Raw genomic sequence first — 8,864 nt, forward strand, 5'->3', positions numbered from 1 at the left:
AGAGTCATGGTGGTTGTGGTCTCTGCTGTGTTGACTGACAGATCTGAGTCCTGCAGTGTTGAACTCACAGGACTATAAAGCTTCTCAGTTCACTGGAGGATCAGCTGACGATGCAAATTGCCTGCCCCTCATAATACGGGACCGTCCCACGTTTATGAACTTTAAGACTCATTTAAAATTGTGGCTCAGGGAAAATCAAAGCTGCACTCACTTTTAACTGCATCACACACTTCATTATGTGTGTCACTCACATGTCCTGTTGCATCTTGTCTTGTCTGTTGTTGTTAGTGTTTGTCTTGACCCTCAGATTAAATATGAGGGTGTTGTATGTATGTTACTTTGTTTTTATGTTTTCTATGTTTTCTGCATGGGTACAATAGATGAAAACTAGCCATTGTACTATCGAGTATTTACATTGTGTATTTAAACTGATGTCCATAAATATGCACTGTCCCTATTAAATAAACAAATAGTTCAATAAATAAAGCCTCCTCTCTATGGGAATGATTTCTCTGAGTTTTATTTGTTTCACACAAAGAGAAACGATTTATTCATCAAGAATGTAGCATGAACCATAAACCATCATTAAATAAAACTGGATCATAATGAGCCTGTTTTTGTATTTCTTTTACATATTCAACATGAAAAATACCGTCTTGATATTTTCAGTATCTAATACATCTGTTAGTAGAGGAGATGGTCGTATGTTTATTTCACTGACATTTGAAGAGAAAATTGGACTCAAACATGAGAAGACATCAGCTGCAAAAATGATCACATATGTCTTCAAAACCTCTCACCCTGACTCAGAAAACCCAGCATGACAATCAGAGTTATTGGCAACATCATCCTGAAGCAGTTTTCAGTGTGAGTACGAGAAAACAGTTCAGACTCACGGTGACACGAGAACTTAAAACTGCGAGGAGCAGCGATGCATTCAAATCATGCAAAACCCGTTTGGGCCCAGCTGTGGTTGTGGAAGTGAAAGGGAGAGAGGAGGTGGAGGAAGTAGAGGCTACATCTCCCTGTGGACTGATTCAGAAGAAACGTTGGACTCTGCATCTCTCTGCTCCTTCTGCCTTTGCTGGTAAATAGATACAGGTCGCCCTCTTCTGGCTGACTCCATATTACCATGACATTTAATTTGTACAGCCCTTTGCTCTTCTCCTTATCATGACATTTACATTTAGGTCATTTAGCAGACGCTTTTGTACAAAGCGACTTACAATAAGTACATTTTTCAAAAGAAGGAAACAAAGAAACCACAACGTATCATTGCCGATAAAGTAAGAGCTAAAAATAGAACAAGTGTTAGGTCCTCATCTGAGTAAAGTAGTACCTTAAGAGCAACAGTGCTATGATCAGAGTGCTATAGGTAAGGGTGTTTTTTTTTTTTTTGGGGGGGGGGGGGTGTTAGTGGGTCATGCTATGTAGAGAAAATGAATGATCTGTGTTTTACTCTGATTTATTGACAGCCTCCATCTGTAACACCACGTCTTAAATAAATTTGACATTCAATTCAATTCAGTTTATTTAAGAAGGGGACAGTGCAAATTAATGAAACACATGATAATACATGGGTTAAAAATGCCAGAATTAGCCAAAAATGCTAATTTTCATCTGTAGTCCCCTGGCATCAATGTAAAAAAGAATACAAATAAAAAGTATAAAAAACAACAACATGAGCAGGACAGAACTCCACAGAACAACACAGAACATCACGGAACAAACACAGCAGGTAGCAGGGTAAAATAACGGAGCGTAGAATACAAAGCACCAGAAAGAAAGAAAAAAAATAGACCACATTCAAAACAAATTATTTTAGTGCTGACATGTATATGTATTGAACATCCATTGTCTTAACTGCTTGGTAAAAGATGTGTATGTGTTGAGTTCTCTATGTTGTGGGATTGAATTCCATTCTCTTGCACTTTTGACGGACCAGTCTGACTGACTAAAAGTGCTTTTTCGCAATGAAATAACACAATCCCCCCTAGACGATCCCCTTGTGACCCGATCAGTACCTGTTCTTCTGTTGATGTAAGCAACAAGTGGTGGTGGAGCTAGATTGTGAGTGACTTTAAAAACCAAGCATACATTAAAATATTTTTTGAGGTCTTCCCAGCTTAAAAGCTGGTACTTTTTTAAAATCGAACAGTGATGGAAGTGTTTTGGCTTTTTATCTAAAATGTTTATTGCTTGTTTGTATTGTGATTCAAGTGGTTTTAATGTGCTCAAGTTGGCCTGCGACCAGCTTGACCAAAAATCATAGAGTGTAAAAACATTTTGGCAGCCTCTGTGGACGTGTAATTTCTAATGGAACGAAAATTTGCAATATTGAGTTTTGCAGTTTTGCAGGTTTTCTTTACATGTGCCTTAAAGGAAAGGTTTGAATCAATTAACACCCCGAGATATTTAAATTCACTCACAACCTGTAATTTTTCTCCCGCTACAATAATGTGATGGTCACTATTGGGTTTATTGGTTTTACAAAAGAACATACTGACTGTTTTTGAGACATTTAACTGCAGGCAACATTCTCTCAGCCATGCTGTAACCTGAGCCATGGATCTTGTAAGCTTATCTACAACAACTGCCTTGGACCTGCCATTTACAAATAAAACAGTATCATCTGCATACATTATAGTTTCAACCTCAGGACACACAGATGGGAGGTCATTAATATAAATACTGAACAAGAGTGGACCAAGAATGGACCCTTGCGGCACACCAGTGGGCAACTGCAGCGACTTTGATCTATGATTATTTATAGAAACTGACTGAGACCTGTTTGTTAAATATGATTCCACCCATTTTGTTGTACCATTACAGAAATTAAATTTTGATATTTTATTAAGGAGCACTTTGTGATTGACCGTATCAAAAGCCTTCCTGAGAACAAGAAATACTGCACCTACAACACCACCCGAATCAAGTGAGAATTTTATTTGCTCTAACAAAAGACATGTAGCTGTCTCTGTTGAATGTTTGGCCCTAAAGCCAAACTGCATGGGGTGGAGAGAGGTAGAGCTGTAATCAAGATGGAAAATAATCTGCTCAGCTACCCATTTTTCAGCAATTTTAGATGCTGTCGGGAGAATACTGATCGGCCTATAATTACTTAGAGAATTTAATTCACCAGATTTGAAGATCGGACTGACAATACCTGATTTCCAGGCATTTGGAAACTGTCCAGTTGATATTGACTGATTAATAATAGATGTAATAGGATAAGCCAGAACTGAGCCCAGGTCTTTAAGCATAGTCGTATCACATCCCATCCCAAACACATATTTTGCCTTAGAAGGTTTGAGAGACCTGATGGTTTTCATGACCTGTGACTCAGTGATGTTTGTTAGGGTAAAGGCAGGTTCTACTATGGTGGCTGGCTCCTCTCTACCCCGGTCTACCTGGAAACTCTGGGAGATTTCAGCCACGGAGTCAACAAAGTAGTGGTTGAAAGCCTTCGCTATTTCATTTGGCTGATTTAAAATAGTTCCATTTAGGTTAATTTCAGACATTTTTCTATTACTGAGACTTTCCCCTGTCAGTTTCTTTAAGTGGCTCCAGATCATTTTAACCTTCCTCTGGCCTCACTTAAAGCTGCTATAAGCTGCGTTGGCTTTTCTGATTTCTCTCATTACCTTGTTTCTTAACATTGTGTATTCATACTTATCATGTTGAAGTTTTATTTTGATGGATTTTTTTAGAGCAAGATCACGCTCTCTCATCAGTTTAAAGATGTTGTCAGTTAGCCAAGGGAGATTGTTCTTTTTGCCCCCATTTTTAATCTTACGGGTAAATTGTTGAATAATGTCCTGTATTTTGTTTGAAAATGTTAAACAATCTTGTTCCAGATTACTTCCTGATAGCAGCTCATTCCAGTTTACCTGCTGGATTAAGGTTTTAAAATTATTTTGCTCAGTACGGGGAATTTTATGAGATTCTGATGCAGCCAAGGGTTTAAATCGCTTCCTATTCAGCTTCCTGGACACTAAAATCAGATTATGATCAGATAGTCCTGTAAGCATATTGAATGATTTTCAAATTCTCTCAGGTTTGTTACTAAAAACTAAATCAATCTGTTATTCTTGTGGGCCCATTAATTAGCTGTGTTAAATCCATCCCATCCATAACCTTTTTCAAATTTTTCCTAACAATCTGTAAATCATCTTCTGATTCAGCCAGCAGCGCAGTATCATCTGCATACAGCAAAATACCCACAGTTAAGTCCTGGTTCAGTTTATCAGGATCATTCAAGACAGGCCTTCCTGTCTGCTTTTGTTTAACTTTACACTCTCTTCAGGAGCTGATCATGTGACCTTCACCTGCATATTACACATGATGGAGGAAACCTGTCTCCTGCATTTTAACGGTCTGTTTGCATTTAATTAAAAGTTGATACATTTTAAGGGATAACAAATACTAAAAAGGTAAACACTTCTTTAAAAGTATAAAATGTTCCAGGTCACACTGCTTTTAGCACCAAGACACAAGAACAGACAGTAGTTTGTCTAAACAATGGTTTGATGATTTTTTCAGATGAATTAAAAAACAATTTCCCTGAATTGGAGCAGAAACAACACGGTTGCAGCTGGAGGCCCGATCACTCTGAACCAAGGTTGGGCTGATAATGAAACTGGAGAAATATCTGAAAATGTTAAGAAATAATACTTTGAAGTGAGAGGCAGAGATCCCAGTAATGTGTGTGCTTGGTGAGGTTTGTGTCAGCTCTGTGTTCACTGGTCTGTGTCTCCTCAGCAGCTGCAGAAGGTTCCTGCTGGAACAGCTCAGCTTCTCTGCAGTCTGACTGAGGGAGGTTTTTGTACGACGACAAATCACTGTGTGAACACTGCAGCACCGTTTATCTCGTGGTAACTCTGACAGTAATAAACTGCTGCATCTTCAGCCTGAACTCCACTGATGGTCAAAGTGAAGTCAGAGCTGCTTCCACTGCCACTAAACCGAGATGGTGTTCCTGAGTAACGTGTGCTAGCGTCATATATCAGGAGCTTTGGAGGCTGTCCAGATTTCTGTTGATACCAGTTCAACACAATACCATTGTAAACAGGCTGACTAGTCTTACAGGTGAGAGTGACAGTGGATCCTGGAGTAGATGTCACTACTGGAGGCTGAGTCACAGTCACCTGACCGCTGCATCCTGCAGGACAAAACAAATCATTCATTCATCAGCAGAAGGAAAGGAGAGAAAAGGCGAGGCGTCGTGTTTGAGATGTTGCCGAGCCAACGAACCTGTAAAACAGCAGCAGGCCAGCGTCCAGATGAGGATGGTGATGAGAGTCATGGTGGTTGTGGTCTCTGCTGTGTTGACTGACAGATCTGAGTCCTGCAGTGTTGAACTCACAGGACTATAAAGCTTCTCAGTTCACTGGAGGATCAGCTGACGATGCAAAGCCTCCTCTCTATGGAAATGATTTCTCTGCTCTCAACAGACTGAAGGCAACGTGGGACACGAAATCAGGAGGAATACGGCTCGGATGAACAACATGGAGGATCTTAATGGAACAGAGGAAAACACTCACATTAAAAGTGCAGTTGAGGATTTAAGGATACGTTTGTGTTCACTGTGGTTGGTATGAAACGTTTGTCTGCTGTTCATTTACTGACAGGATTTAATGCAAATCTATCAGATATTTCACTTTTTCATCATATGATTTTGTAACCCATCATTATCTATAAGCATCATGTTCATTTAACCATGTATGAACTTAAATAAGACTGGAAATATGACTTATAGAAAAGTAAAAAAATATATTATATAATCTTTATTTTTAATATACGTTTAAATCCATATAATTTGAAAGATTTTGTAGATTTAATTAAATATAATTATTTCTATATCATTAGAAAAAGTGTTTTCAGTGGATAGATTTGTCTCTCAAATTTAAAAATATGCTATAAAATTGTTAAAAAACATGTAGATGTTGAAGGAATAGGAGATGAATCATTACTTAATTAAAATAAATGATTAATTATGCATTCTTACTATAAAATAACTCTGTTTTCAGTGGACAGATGCTTGTTCACAGTGCAGGAGGTTTTTGTACGTCCACTTAACGAGGTTGTATCACTGTGGTACACTTTTGGTGGAGGAACCAAACTCATCGTTAACTGTAAGTATCACAGATTTATGATTTCTACAACGTTCAATATTATAATCGCTTTGTTTAAAGTAAATGTGATGAACCAAATCATTATTTTGGATCATTTATACTTTTTGGATATTTATTATTCATTAATCTAGGCTGATATTGGAGTTTAGGAAAACACTGCATATTATTTTCCTATTATAGATTATGTTTTGGTGAAGTAGATGCAGTATTTTATTTTGTAACATTGAAACATCTGTTAGTGTGTTAGCTATACGTTATAAAATCTAATGTTGATCAAACAAATAAGAGGGTTTATTGTACATTCAGTGTCGCTGCAGTTTGTGTTCACGGTTCGTTGGTTCAAAGTGATGAAAAGGAAGTGAAACAGACAGATGTCAAAGTCTTTCACTGCTTACAGTTTACAGATGATTAATGAAACTTTTCTATTCCAATGACTCCTCAGTCACATTGTATATGATTCTATAATGATTTAATGAGGAGAGCCGCAGGAGAAGATTGGTTCCTGTAAATGACAGAACTCCAGTCAGCGTTGTATTTGTTAAATCCTCCCTCCATCCCATGTCTCTGTGTGACCACAGCATCATGCACACAGCTAACCCTCAGTAACGTCACCTCTGTCATGTTCAGCTGTCTTTCCTACAGTGGAAGTTAATCTGCTCCTCGTGTGTCTCTGCTCTCCCCTCCAGCTGGCTCCATGATCCGGCCCTCAGTCTCCCTGCTTCCCCCCTCCTCTGAGCAGCTCTCTGGGGGCTCGGCCACGCTGGCCTGCCTGCTGACCGGCTACTCTCCTCAGGGAGCCGTGGTGAGCTGGGAGGTGGACGGCACCGAGGTGACGGAGGGGGTCCTGAGCAGCTCAGAGGAGGAGAAGAGCGGACTCTACAGCAGCAGCAGCACCCTGAGCCTGAGCCAGGAGCGCTGGATGGCAGGAGAGCTGTACTCCTGCAAGGTCCTCCATCACAACCACAACCAGATGCAGTCCCTCCACAGGAGCCAGTGTAAGGCCTAGAGGGTCTGGATGGAGGCCAGGACAGGAGCTCTGCATGGGGGGAGCAGGAGGAACACACCTGCTGCTCTGAACAATCTGAGGACAACGTTTGTAGAGGAAACTATAAAGCCTTGTGTGACTGCTGTAAAGTAGCTAGAGAGTAATGTGTGTAGCTCAGCAAGTAGATGTGTGCGTTTAATAACTGTCTTTTTATAATAATAAAGCTTTCACTGATGAATAACATGATGAAGTGTTTGGTGTTTTATTTTATGAATAGGAATAGACAATAAAATGGTTTCATAACTAGGCAAGGGCAAGGCAAGGCAACTTTATTTGTATAGCACATTTCATCCACAAGGCAGACTCAAAGGGCTTCACATCATGACATGTCATACAATAAAGTGAAAAAAATAGAATTAAAAGAAAATAAAAGCAAAATTAAAATGCATTACAGAAAGACAAGGAGAATAAAAACATATTTGCAATAATTAAAAACAGTGCAGACATTAAAAGATTTAGCAGAAAGCTATGGTGAACATAAAAGTTTTCAGTCTAGTTTTAAAAGTGGTCAGAGTTGGGGCAAGTCTTACATCTTTAGGAAGTTTATTCCAGCTATTTGTTGCATAGTGACTAAATTATGCTCTCCCGTGATTGTTGTTTACTCTGGGAATCACTAACAGATTGGTCTCAGAAGATCTTAGTGGTCTAGAAGTCTTATGTAGTGGGAGCATATCAGTGATATACTTCGGTCCTAGACCATGTAGTGATTTATATGTGAGCAGGGGGATTTTGAAATCAATCCTCTGACATACAGGGAGCCAATGTAAGGATTTAAGAATTGGTGTAATGTGCTCACATGTTTTGGTCTTTGTAATAACTCTAGCAGCAGCGTTCTGAACAAGCTGTAGCTGCCTGACAGGTTTTTTCGGAAGACCTGCAAGGAGACCATTACAGTAGTCTAGCCTACTAGTAATAAAGGCATGTACAAGTTTTTCTAAGTCTTGAGCTGACATGAGCCCTCTAAGTCTTGCTACATTTTTGAGGTGATAGTAGGCTGATTTTGTTACTGATTTAATGTGACTGTCGAAATGTAAATCAGAATCCATAATAACCCCAAGATTTCTGGCTTTGTTTGAGGTTTTCAGGGACAGAGAGTGAAGGTGTTGAATTACTTTAAACCTTTCTTTTTTTAGCACCAAAAACAATTGTCTCAGTTTTGTCCTCATTTAGTTGTAGGAAGTTTTGGCACATCCAGTCTTTGACTTGCTCAATGCACTGGCACAGAAGATCTATGGGGCGATAGTCGTTTGGTGATAGTGCTACATAGATTTGGGTGTCATCGGCATAGCAATGGTGGTCAATGTTATTATTTTGCATGATTTGTCCTAGTGGGAGCATGTAGATGTTGAATAAAGTCGGCCCCAAGATTGAACCTTGGGGGACTCCACACGTTACATTGGTAGGTTTAGATACAAAGTCGCCAATTGAAACAAAATAGTTCCTATCTTGTAGATATGACTTGAACCAGATTAAGACTGTGCCTGAGAGCCCCACCCAGTTTTCCAACCTGTCCAAAAGTATTGAGTGGTCCACAGTGTCAAATGCAGCACTGAGGTCTAATAGCAATAATATTGAAGTTTTGCCAGAGTCTGTGTTAAGACGGATGTCATTTACAAATTTAATAAGGGCCGTCTCGGTGCTATGAAAAGGTTGAAATCCTGACTGGAAGTTGTTGTGGCAGCCAG

At 39.3% G+C, this 8,864-nt stretch overlaps 1 long non-coding RNA gene across 1 annotated transcript in view; it reads left to right on the forward strand.

The window, feature by feature from the left end:
- LOC311015960 overlaps positions 1 to 8,533 on the forward strand; it is a 90,225-nt gene extending 81,692 nt beyond the window's left edge. Inside the window, exon 3 of the long non-coding RNA XR_014597421.1 lies at positions 8,039 to 8,533. This is a non-coding gene — a long non-coding RNA (uncharacterized lncRNA). The remainder of the gene's footprint in view (positions 1 to 8,038) is intronic.
- The last annotated feature ends 331 nt before the right edge of the window (positions 8,534 to 8,864 follow it).

Source organism: Eutrigla gurnardus (genome assembly GCF_963514095.1).
Source record: "Eutrigla gurnardus genome assembly, chromosome: 7".
Lineage (NCBI taxonomy): Eukaryota > Metazoa > Chordata > Actinopteri > Perciformes > Triglidae > Eutrigla > Eutrigla gurnardus.